Here is a 12,629-nt window from a genome sequence, read left to right as displayed (position 1 = left end):
GGACTCATGCAGAGAGTGTGATCCTAGAAACGGCGCACATAGTAAGGAAAGTGATGGACTCCTAAGGAGGCAGGATGCAACCCGGGAAAGAAACCCCACACTATAAATACCACCCAGTCGAATTGGAGGACTGTGATAGAGCAAAAAAAAAAAAAATAATAATAATAATAATAATAACTGGGTAGAAATCTCAATTACGAGGCATATAGAATAATTTCTTTAAGGTCCACAATAATATACTGATGGTTGCAGCAGTAAAATTTTATAAAACTGTCTTGCCTACCAGATATATTTTATGTTAAATTGTTCATTCGACTGAAGCTGAACCCAGGGAAGCGGTTCGAAAGCTTTTACATAGTTTTATAAGATTTTACCACTGCTTCCAATCAGTATTATTATTGTGGACCTTAAAGAGCAACAACAACAACAATAATTATATATAATAATAATAAGTGATGAATATAATTCGGGTAAAGTAGTCGTTTGTAAAAGCAGTTAGTATGAAAAGGTTCAATTTGTTTCCAGGTGTAAATAATAATAATAATAATAATAATAATAATAATAATAATAATAATAATAATAATAATAATAATTGAGGCAAAAGTGGCATTGGTAAAATCACTGAGATATCAAGAGGTTTAATTTCAATTAATTTAAATTGCAGGTGAATATTCCCAGCAGGACGAACAAGATCCAGGTAGACCTCGCTGCAGAAAGGTAAGTTGAAATGATTAGATAGGATTTAAGGTCGATGTCTTTAGCCACAGTATATTGTCATGAACACTTAAAGTTTGAATCGAAACGCCCGATCGTCAAGATGAAACTGAAATCAACGCGCAGACAGATAGACGTACTCGTACGTCTAAATTAAGCATCTTTATTTTTCTTGTCGAAATTAACTTATATGTTCTCCTCTTTTATCTGATGAATTGATTGACTGATAAATATATTTATTTATTTATGTATCATTTTATGTTATTTATATATTTTTTCTTTATTTTAGTTATTTATTTAATTTTTTTTGCCATTTTTGTCGTCACCCTCGCAAGATTCATTCACTGGGCGAATTCCGTGTATTCCATCTCGCTCGAATTCCATGGGGAGATTCAAGAAGTATCTCTCTCTCTCTCTCTCTCTCTCTCTTCTCTCTCTCTCTCTCTCTCTCTCTCTCTCACACCCGTCTCAGCAAGTGTCCCATCTCTCGTTTCTCCGCTACACAAACGCTCATATACGCACACACTTGACGCTTTTTGGTTTTCGTGTGATCTGGCCTTTCCAGAAACTCCTGCGTTTTCAAGGCCAAAGCCACAAGTTGGGCTTGACTACGTCTTAGTCAGTAGAGGTGTTTCTTTTTTTCTTTCTTTCTTTCTTTCTTTCTCTCTTCCTTTCTCTCTTTCATCCTTCCTCCCTTTCTTTCTTCATACATGCGGACGGCCAATCTCGGCAGCCCTTGCCTTGCCTTGCCTTCCCCCACTCGAATTTTTTAATATGTCTCAGTTTTCTCCCACCCTTTTTATGTAAATGTCTAAAAAAGTGGTCGACTCTGCAGTATATATGTTTTTATTTTTTTTCATAGGTTGTGGTTGTGTGGTGTGTGTGTCTGTCGGGGTTGGGGTTGGTGGTTGGACGGGGTATGGCGGGGAGTTGTGGTTTGTTGGCTTCGTTTAGTGTTCATACTGCGTTGAGCATTTTTGTGAATGAATGGGAGCTGTGAATGCTGTCTTCTTTTCTTTGTGTCCGAGGCTTAAAGGTAGTTGCTGCTCTTGATTCACACAAGTATGGAAATGAGTGGCATAGTATGTATATATATATATATATATATATATATATATATATATATATATATATATATATATACGTACTATACAATAAGTATTTATTTCTATTACCTCTCTCTCTCCTCTCTCTCTCTCTCTCTCTCTCTCTCTCTACTTGCCTGAGTAAATATATATATATATATATATATATATATATATATATATATACATATATATACATATACATATACATATATACATATATATACATATATATATATATATATTAGTAAACAGCAGTCAGCACTACAATTAGTTATTTATTATTAGAAACGTTTCGTGTTATTAAAAACACCATCGGTCTGTAAAAAATGAAAAATACAAAAATAGATTAATTTATCAATTAAAAATACAGGCCAAATTAAAAACAGTATTGTTTTTAAGACTGTATTACTGTTTTTTAAATTCGGCTTTGTCTTTTGAATTGATAATATTTATGTATTTTCATTTTTTACAGACCGATGATGTGTTTAAGTAAAACGTTTCTAATAATAAATACCTAATTATACTGCTGACTGCCGTTTGCTGATATACCTTTATTTATATATATATATATATATATATATATATATATAATATATATATATATATATATATATATATATATATATATATATATATATATATATATATATATATAGTGTGTGTGTGTGTGTGTGTGTGTGTGTGTGTGTGCGCGCGGGTGTTTGTGTGTTTGTGTAACTGAATCACGAAAGTTTGGAGCGTGATAAATCCATAAATAAAGGTATAAGCCACGAAGGAAGATAAACAACGGAGTTTCTGCAGAAACTCCGTTGTTTATCTTCCTTCGTGGCTTATGCCTATATATTATATACATACATATAGATATATATATATATATATATATATATATATATATATATATATATATATATATATATACACTTTAAAAATCACATTAGATGCACATGACTTCATTATTAAATAAGTGAATGCCACAGGAGAATGATAAGCAGAAATCCAAGCGCTTTCTCTTCTTTACTAAGACTTTGTCAAGGAACGAATCTTTTGGACAATGTCTTAGTTAAAGAACGAAAGCGCTTGTATTATTCTTGCCTGTCATTTTCCTGTGGTATTCGCTTATGAATATCTATTATATAATTTATTATAATACTAATTATATATTAATATTAATAATATATATATATTTATATATATTTAGTTATATTATATATATAGAATTTAATAATTATCATTTTATTATTAGATATAGATATATTATATATATATATAATATATATATTTATATATATAAATTTTCGTTGAAAAGGACAAATTGCTTTAGTGGCATCAATAGTTTCTTGCAGGTATCTTCATACCGACGAGTTTTTTTTCCGATTCGCGGTTCGTTTCCGTCAATTTCTGGTGAAAAGTACGCAGACTTCCATTCTTCCATTTATTGAATTTTGTCGCGACAGGCTGTTTCGCCTTATGGCATTATCAAGCGACTACTAACTTACAATCTGGCTTTTCGGCCTATTTATTTCATCGTGTGGGAGGTATGACCTTGAGTTATGGGTACTGGTTAGTCTGGGGATTAACAGCTTAAAGGCGTTGTTTTGATACAAAGAACATAAGGAGGCCATATGTACTGTGACAATAAAAGTGAAAGTTTAAACAGTTGTTAAATAAATATCAAGTAACATCCTTGCTTAGGTCGCTGAGACCCCGCCCAACACGAATCTGCGGCCGTTAACCAACGATGACCCATTTGGACACACACACACACACACACACGCTCACTCAAATGTAAATTATGCACATTTATGTATAAACAGAAATTATCTAATTTGTACCTTTATGCATGCTATAAAAATATATATATATATTTTTTTTTTATTCCTGTATTTAGATTTCTATGTTCATTTTCATTCCTGTATGTAATTTTGTATTTTTTTGTTTTTTTTTCTAAAACCAACATATAACATTAATTTTAGATATACACTTAAGGAAACACTAGCACATAGCATTGTATTTGAATATTTATTTAACAACGGTTTAAACTTTCAATTTTATTGTCGCAGTACATATGTCCTTATGTTCTTTGTATCCGAAACACAACGCCCTAAGCTGTTAATCCCCAGACTAAACCAGTTACCCATACCTCAAGGTCATACCTCCCACACGATGAAATAAATAGGCCGAAAAGCCAGATTGTAAGTTAGTAGTCGCTTGATAATGCATAAGCGAAACAGCTGTCGCGACAAAATTCAATAAATGGAAGAAGGAAGTCTGCGTATTTTTCACCAGAAATTGACGAACGAGAATCGGAAAAAACTTCGTCGGTATGAAATACCTGCAAGAAACTTATTGATGCCACCAAAGCAATTACTTTTAACGAAAATTGTATAAGAGAAAAACTATGCCCTAAAAGTATATATATATATATATATATATATATATATATATATATATATATATATATATATTATATATATATATGTATGTATGTATGTATGTATGTATATTTACATATATGCTCACATACTTATAGATTCATACATTACAATTAAACGTAAACAATTCGAATAAAAATGAGAGAGGAGAGGGAGAGGAGAGAGAGAGAGAGAGAGAGAGAGAGAGAGAGATTTTCAACCATTGAATAACTAGCTACTTTTTTATGCAGTCATGTGAGACATTAGAGCTGAGAAAAAACGGTGGAAAAATAACCCAGCCAGGTCAAGATGGGAAGCGTTGCCACCTGGTGACGTCATCGTGGGAGGCTTTGACGTTGTGATGACGTCATCGCCTACGTCACACGCGTAGGCGTCTTCCCCCAACCTTCGGTAATTGTACTGCAAATAAGAGCAAGCTTCACGATTATTCATTCGTGTTCACAAAATGTTTTTAGGTGTTTTGGGAATTATGTGATTCCGTGTTTACAGAATGTTTTTGGGGATAATGTATCATGATCGCGTGGGTGTGTATCGTCGTGAAGATAATACCTTTTTTTGTTTTTTTTTCTTGTTTAATATTCTTTGAGCTGGTGCTGTCGTATTTCATAATTCGTGCGAAGTTAGAGATACTTAAAGACACTTACGCGTGTCGAGATGTTGTTGTAGCTTTACATATATATGATATATATATATATATATATATATATATATATATATATATAATATATATAAACTTTAAGCTACAAATGTTCTTTAATATCTAATTCGTCTACCTCGGAATGAATAAATACATGATAAATATATATATATATATATATATATATATATATATATATATTATGTGTATATATATATATATATATATATATATATATATATATATTATTCTCATTTGTATGTGTATCACACATGTTGATACATAAATTTCAATATAATACAAAAATGTGTGTGTGATTGTGTGTGTCTGCTTAAGTCTGAGTTAAATGAAGCTGGCATGCTGTCATGCACCCAATTTCGTGTCCTTATGACTATTTTGAAAGTTATTTTTTTCGCCTGTCACAGTTAGGCTTCAAAGTTTTCATCATGTGTGGAAATTACTGAAGTTTTTCTCAAAAACATTTATTAACCTTATCAAGAGGTTCACTCCTTTTCCAAGCCCTCCATCTACACTTCAAAAAGGACGAAAGTCTGCACTGTAAAGCTACCTTTGGCCTTTTTAAGCTGCGGGTTTTACCTTTTAAAAGCTACCTTTGACCTTTTTAGCTTAGTTTACCTTTTAAAGCTACCTTTGACCTTTTTAAGCTTGGTGTACCTTTTAAAGCTACCTTTGACCTATTTAAGCTTGGTTTACATTTTAAAGCTACCTTTGACCTTTTTAAGCCACATGTTTACCTTTTATAGCTACCTTTGACCTATGGGTTTACCTTTTAAAGCTACCTTTGGTCTTTTTAAGCCACGGATTTACCTTTTAAAGCTACCTTTGACATTTTAAGCTTGTTTTACCTTTAATGCTACCTTTGACCTTTTTAAGCTTGGTTTTTACCTTTTTAATGCTACCTTTGACCTTTTAAGCACCGGTTTACCTTTTATAGCTACCTTTGACCTTTTTAAGCTATGGGTTTACCTTTTAAAGCTACCTTTGACTTTTTTAAGCCATCGGTTTACCTTTGAAAGCTACCTTTGGCCTTTTTAAGTTACTGTTTACCTTTTAAAGCTACCTTTGACCTTTTTAAGCTATGATTTACCTTTTAAAGCTACCTTTGACCTTTTTAAGCTTGGTTTACCTTTAAAGCTACCTGTACCTTTTTAGCTTGGTTTACCTTTTAAAGCTACCTGTGACCTTTAAGCTTGGTTTACTTTTAAAGCTACCTTTGACCTTTTTAAGCTATGGATTTACCTTTTAAAGCTACCTTTGACCTTTTCAAGCTTGGTTTACCTTTTAATGCTACCTTTGACCTTTTTAAGCTTGGTTTACCTTTTAATGCAACCTTTGACCTTTTTAAGCCACCGGTTTACCTTTTATAGCTACCTTTGACCTTTTGAAGCTATGGGTTTACCTTTTAAAGCTACCTTTGACCTTTTTAAGCCACGGGTTTACCTTCTAAAACTACCTTTGATCTTTTTAAGCCACTGGTTTACTTTTAAAAGCTACTTTGATCTTTTTAAGCTTGGTTTACCTTTTAATGCTACCTTTGACCTTTTTAAGCCACCGGTTTACCTTTTATAGCTACCTTTGACCTTTTTAAGCTATGGTTTACCTTTTAAAGCTACTTTGACTTTTTTAAGCCATCGGTTTTACCTTTGAAAGCTACCTTTGGCCTTTTTTTAAGTTACTGTTTACCTTTTAAAGCTACCTTTGACCTTTTTAAGCTATGATTTACCTTTTAAAGCTACCTTTGACCTTTTTTAAGCTTGGTTTACCTTTTAAAGCTACCTGTGACCTTTTTAAGCTTGGTTTAACCTTGTTCCCTTTTAAAAGTCTTCCTGTGACTTTTTAAGCTTGGTTTACCTTTTTGAAGCTACCTATGACCTTTTTCAGCTATGGGTTTACCTTATTAAAGCTACCTTCAGGTCTTTTTGCTTTTAAAGCCACGGGTTTTACCTTTTAAAGCTACCTTTTGACCTTTTTAAGCTTGGTTTACCTTTTAATGCTACCTTTGACCTTTTTAAGCTTGGTTTACCTTTTAATGCAACCTTTTGACCTTTTTAAGCCACCGGTTTACCTTTTATAGCTACCTTTGACCTTTTGAAGCTATGGGTTTACCTTTTAAAGCTACCTTTGACCTTTTTAAGCCACGGGTTTACCTTCTAAAACTACCTTTGATTTTTTTAAGCCACTGGTTTACTTTTAAAAGCTACCTTTTATGTTTTTTAAGCCACGGGTTTACTTTTATTTTAAAGCTACCTTGGCCTTTTAAGCCACTGGTTTACCTTCTAAAGCTACCTTTTGACCATTTTATTTTAAGCCACCTTTTGTTTTACTTTAAACCTTTTATAGCTTCTTTTTTGACCTTTTTAAGCTATGGTTTACCTTTTAAAGCTACTTTTGACCTTTTTTTAAGACCACCGGTTTACCATTTTAAAGCTACCTTTGACTTTTTAAGCCACCGGTGGTACCTTTAAAGCTACCTTTGACCTTTTTAAGCTATAGTTTTTTTTTTACCTTTTAAAGCTACCTTTGACGTTTTTAGTTTTTTTTTTTTAATGTTTACCATTTATAAAAGCTACCTTGACCTTTTTAAGCCACCAGTTTACCTTTAATTTTAAAAGCTACCTTTGACCTTTTTAAGCCCACTGGTTTACCTTTTTTTAAAGCTACCTTTGACTTGTTTAGAGTTATTGTTTACCTTTTAAAGCTACCTTTGACCTTTTTAAGCCACCGGTTTACCTTTTACAAAGCTACCTTTGAGCTTTAAGCCACCGCTTTACCTTTTAAAAGCTACCTTTGGCCTTTTTAAGCCATGGGTTTACCTTTTATTTTAAAGCTACTTTGACTTTTTTACTTACTGTTTACCTTTTAAAGCTACCTTTGACCTTTTTTAAGCCACGGGTTTACCTTTTAAAGCTAACCTTTGACTTTTTAAGCCACCAGTTTACCTTTTGAAGCTTTCTTCGACCTTATTAAGCCATTATTTGAATTTTAAAATTAACCTTTTAAAGCTACCTTTGACTTTTTAAAAATACTGTTTACATTTTCAAGCTACCTATGTTTAAGCTACTGTTTATCTTTTGATAGAGCTACCTTTTAAAGCTGTTTGACCTTTTTAAGCCACTATTTACCTTTTAAGGCTACTTTTTACCCTTTTAAGCTACTGTTTTCCTTTTAAAACTGCCTTTGACCGTTTCAATTACCTTTTTATTCTATCGTTTACCTTTTAAAGCTACCTTTGAGCTCTTATTCTACTGTTTACCTTTTAATGCTAATATTAATCTTTATTAAGCTACTGTATACCTTTTAAAGCTACTGTTTTACATATTAAAGCTACCTTTTACGAATTAAAGCTACTGTTTACCTTTTAAAGCTGCTGCTGTTGACCATCTTAAGCCACTGTTTACCTTTTAAAGCTATTGTTTACCTTTTATAGCTACCTTTTACCTTTTTAAGCTACTGTTTACCTTCCTTTTAAAGTTAATGTTGACCTTTTTTTAAGCTTCTGTTTACCTAGTAAAGTTATGGTGTACCATTTAAATCTACTTTTTACCTTTTCAAGGTACTGTTGACCTTTTAAAAATACCATTTACCTTTTTGAGGTACCATTTAATGTTTAATTTTTAAAGCAAATGTTGACCTTTTGAAGCTACTGTTTACCTTTTAAGGCTACTGTTGACATTGTAAAGCTGCCTTTTACTTTTTTAAGCTACTATTTACCGTTTAAAGCTACTGTTTACCTTTTTGAGCTTCTGTGTACCTCTTAAAGCAAATGTTTACTATTTAAAGCAACTGTTAACCTTTTAAAGCTACTGTTAACCTTTTACGGTTATTGTGGACCTTTTAAAGCTACCTTTTACCTTTTTAAGTTGCTGTTTACCTTTTAAGGCTGCTGTTGATGTTTTAAAGCCAACTTTTTTAACTCTTTAAACTACTGTTTGCCTTTTAAAGCTACTGTTGACCTTTATAAGCTACTGTTTACTTGTTTAAGCTACTGTTGACCTTTTAAAGCTATTGTTGACCCTTTAAAACTACAGTTCATCTTTAAAAGGTACGGGTTTTTTGAAGCAACTATTTACCTTGAAAGGTGTTATTTTACTTTTTAAAGCTATTGTATAAATTGTGCTTGGAATTCAAGTGTGCTTTTTTTGGTCCACAGTATCTTGTGTCATACTGCAACTGCGACGTTTTCCTGGTGTTACACCTTTCAGACCTTCATTTGTTTTAGCTTTTCTTTCAGTGCTGAATGGCCTCGCAGGTCTGAGCACTTGGCCTTTGCCCTATGTTGTATGTTCTGTTCTATACGTGTGTTGGTGTGTGGCTGAAGGCAGCGCATAATTAGGATTAGAATAGAATAGAATATAGAATTCAGACCAGAGGCCAATCATTCCGACATGTAAGGTCATTGAGTGCTGAAAGGGAAATTGACAGTAAAAAGGTTTGAAAAGTCTGGCGACACGTAAACCTCGCAGTTGCACTTTGAATAACCTGTTAGGAGGGGGTGAAAAGTAAAATGGAAGAGAATATGAACGGAGGTTGTGTAAAAGGGATGAATGAAAAGGGTTGCAGCTAGGGGCCGAAGGGACGATGCAAAGATCCTTAAGTAACGCCTACAGTGCACTGCATGATGTGCACTGACACCACAACCTTCCCCTGGGTAATGAGTGTTAGCTGACTTCCGGACGGTCAACTCTGCTCCATGATCAGCTGACAATCAAAGGACTTCCCCACATCAGTTGGCGCCCATTCTTTCAAGGAGTGCGTTGCTCAGGCGTGGTGTCTGTCTAATGCTGACAAATGACTCAAAAAGGGGTCACTACTGACAAATGACTCAGAAGGGTCACTATTGACAAGTGACTCAAAAAGGGTCACTATTGACAAGTGACTCAAAATGGGTCACTATGACAAGTGACTCGAAAGGGTCACTATTGACAAGTGACTCAAAAACAAAAAAGGGTCACTATTGACAAGTGACTCAAAAAGGGTCACTATTGACAAGTGACTCAAAAGGGTCACTATTGACAAGTGACTCAAGAAAGGGTCACTATTGACAAGTGACTCAAAAAGGGTCACTATTGACAAGTGACTCAAAAAGGGTCACTATTGACAAGTGACTCAAAAAGGGTCACTATTGACAAGTGACTCAAAAGCGTCACTATTGACAAGTGACTCAAAAGGGTCACTATTGACAAGTGACTCAAAAGGGTCACTATGACAGCAATGACTCAAAAGCGTCACTATTGACAAGTGACTCAGAAGGGTCACTATTGACAAATGGCTCAAAAGGGTCACTATTGACAAGTGACTCAAAAGAGTCACTATTGATAAGTGACTCAAAAGCGTCACTATTGACAGATGACCCAAAAGGGTCAGTTAGGCTGAAAATGATGATTGTGGAGTGTTGGGTCATTCATAGGGAAACCTTTCAGGCCCACTCTCTTAATTGAGTTACAAAATCGAGGCCGTTAAGCACTTGTTAACAGTATGAAGGGCTGTTTAATAGCATGAAGCACTGGTTAATAGTGTAAATGAAGCACTGTTTAATATGTAAGAAGCCCTGTTGACAGTGTGAAGCCCTGGTTAATGGCTCGAAGTACTGGTAAGTCATTTTGTATTCACCTGTTTGTGGTTTGTGATTTTTATTATACTGTAGTTTGTAGTACCCTTATCACCTTCTCTCTCTCTCTCTCTCTCTCTCTCTCTCTCTCTCTCTCTCTCTCTCTCTCTCTCTCACTTTTCCCGCCTTTTCCACCTGTGACATTCAAACCTTCCCTAAGTGAGTCCAGCAGTAAGTCAGTCGTTTGATTGAAGTAGTTTAGAGCAGCGATGATGTTACAACTCTTTGTCAGTAAAGATGGATTGGTAGGGTGTCAGAATCTTCACTTCTCTGTTTTCAGGAGATTCAGTGCTGGAAACAACGAGCAACATATGCAGACCATGTATGGTATGTGGATATTTTGTTGTTTCATACCAGGAGCCGTTATGGACGAGTAGGCTTTGGGGATCGATTCTCAAATAGTTTGATGATGAGTACTACTTATTCTTACCACGTCATTTTCGAAATGTTCGGAAAGAATTTGGCTTCAAATTTGTATATATATATATATATATATATATATATATATATATATATATATATATATGATAAGTATGTATGTATATATATGTTTACTTATTCATATTTATCTATTTGTGAATATATTACAGATAAAGTAACGTAAGGAAGATAATGATGTGTTTATATATAAATATATTTATACACACACATACTTTCATACACACACATATACTATATTATATATTATATATATATATATATATATATATATATATATATATATATATATATATATACACCCTATCATCCCTACGTTACTTCATTTGCCTGTAAATATAGATTCACAAAATAACTTATCCTGCCTACATCCATATCACACAGTCTAACTCAAAAGAGAAGCAGAGCCCAAATTCATATTGTTAGAATTCCCCTGCATAAAATACTCGATATTCATATGGCCATCATTGTGCGCAGGCCGCAGGCCGCCGGCCGACATCGTTCATAATCCAGATATATACGACATATTAGCGCGTTCCGTTAATCCGCGTAGGCCAGGCCGATTGTTTATGGCGAATGGCGTCGTTTGCTGATGTGATAATGTAGGTCGTTGGTGTGTAAACATCAGCAGTGAGTATAATGTAGCTGTTGCACTCCTCTCTGCCGCCGTGCTTGCGTGTGTTCGTTCGTTTGTAGTGTACTTAGTAGGTATAATCATCACACACACACACACACACATATATATATGTGTGTGTGTGTGTGTGTATGTTTATTACATGTATATATTTTACACGCGCGCACGCACACACACACACACATATATATATATATATATATATATATATATATATATATATATACACTATATAGATATGTATATATATATATATATATATATATATATATATATATATATATATATATATCTAAGAGGTGAAAAGAGGGGAATGGCTAATAATATGTAAAGTTTAAAGTGTTTATATGATAGTAAAGTCACATAGCTCTCCTCGCTAGAGACAAGAGGTGGTACACTTCGAGTTCACTTAGGGTTCAGGGAAAAAGTATTTGCTGAACAAGCAACTTGACTCAGAGGTCGTTCCCCCGTTTGCGAAGCATGTACATTCGTTTGTACGCGTATTACAGGCCTACTGGTTCAGGGTACTTGTGGAAGACGCATTCTTTGTGCAAACGAGATAACGTCAAGTGGTTGCTCCGAGTGTCGGAGAACGCCCATCGAAAAGGTAGGACCACATTCTATAAAAAATTTAGAAAAACTGTTACCTTTTGGAAAAGAGAGAGAAGTGTGAAAATACTCTCTTTACGTAAATACTTTGAAAAGAGTGATGTGGGGGAGGGGTAGGTTTTTATACCTATTATCTTTATTACAGATGGGTCCAATTCCAAGGTTGATTAGAAACGGGAATCTCTAACCTGACTAATACTAGACAATATGACTTTTGGGGTTTGAGAGTGTAACCTTAGTCAGGAGGGTAGACTGTTATCTTACTGGTTTCTTTATGGGTAGATTTGGGTGTTTATGCCATTATGACTTGTTAATCATTTTGTTCGTTTGGTATAACCAATTGCTTTGGGAAATAAATAGTTTTTTTTATATTAACGCTGTCTTAATAAGACCTCGTGACATCTTACAGACAGGGCACCGTTGGCAACAGGTAAGAGTTCCCAGTTTG

The 12,629-nt window shown here is 34.0% G+C and overlaps 1 protein-coding gene across 1 annotated transcript in view; it reads left to right on the top strand.

The window, feature by feature from the left end:
* Nucleotides 1-660: 660 nt before the first annotated feature.
* Nucleotides 661-12,629, top strand: part of LOC135213740 (uncharacterized) — an 84,697-nt gene continuing 72,728 nt past the window's right edge. The window contains exon 1 of the mRNA XM_064247867.1: nucleotides 661-717. The gene's annotated coding sequence lies outside the window, so the exon portion shown is untranslated. The remainder of the gene's footprint in view (nucleotides 718-12,629) is intronic.

This window comes from Macrobrachium nipponense, chromosome 43 (assembly GCF_015104395.2).
Source record: "Macrobrachium nipponense isolate FS-2020 chromosome 43, ASM1510439v2, whole genome shotgun sequence".
NCBI classification, from domain to species: domain Eukaryota; kingdom Metazoa; phylum Arthropoda; class Malacostraca; order Decapoda; family Palaemonidae; genus Macrobrachium; species Macrobrachium nipponense.
The sequence above is the reverse complement of the archived record's forward strand: the minus strand, read 5'-3'. Positions and strand labels throughout refer to the sequence as shown.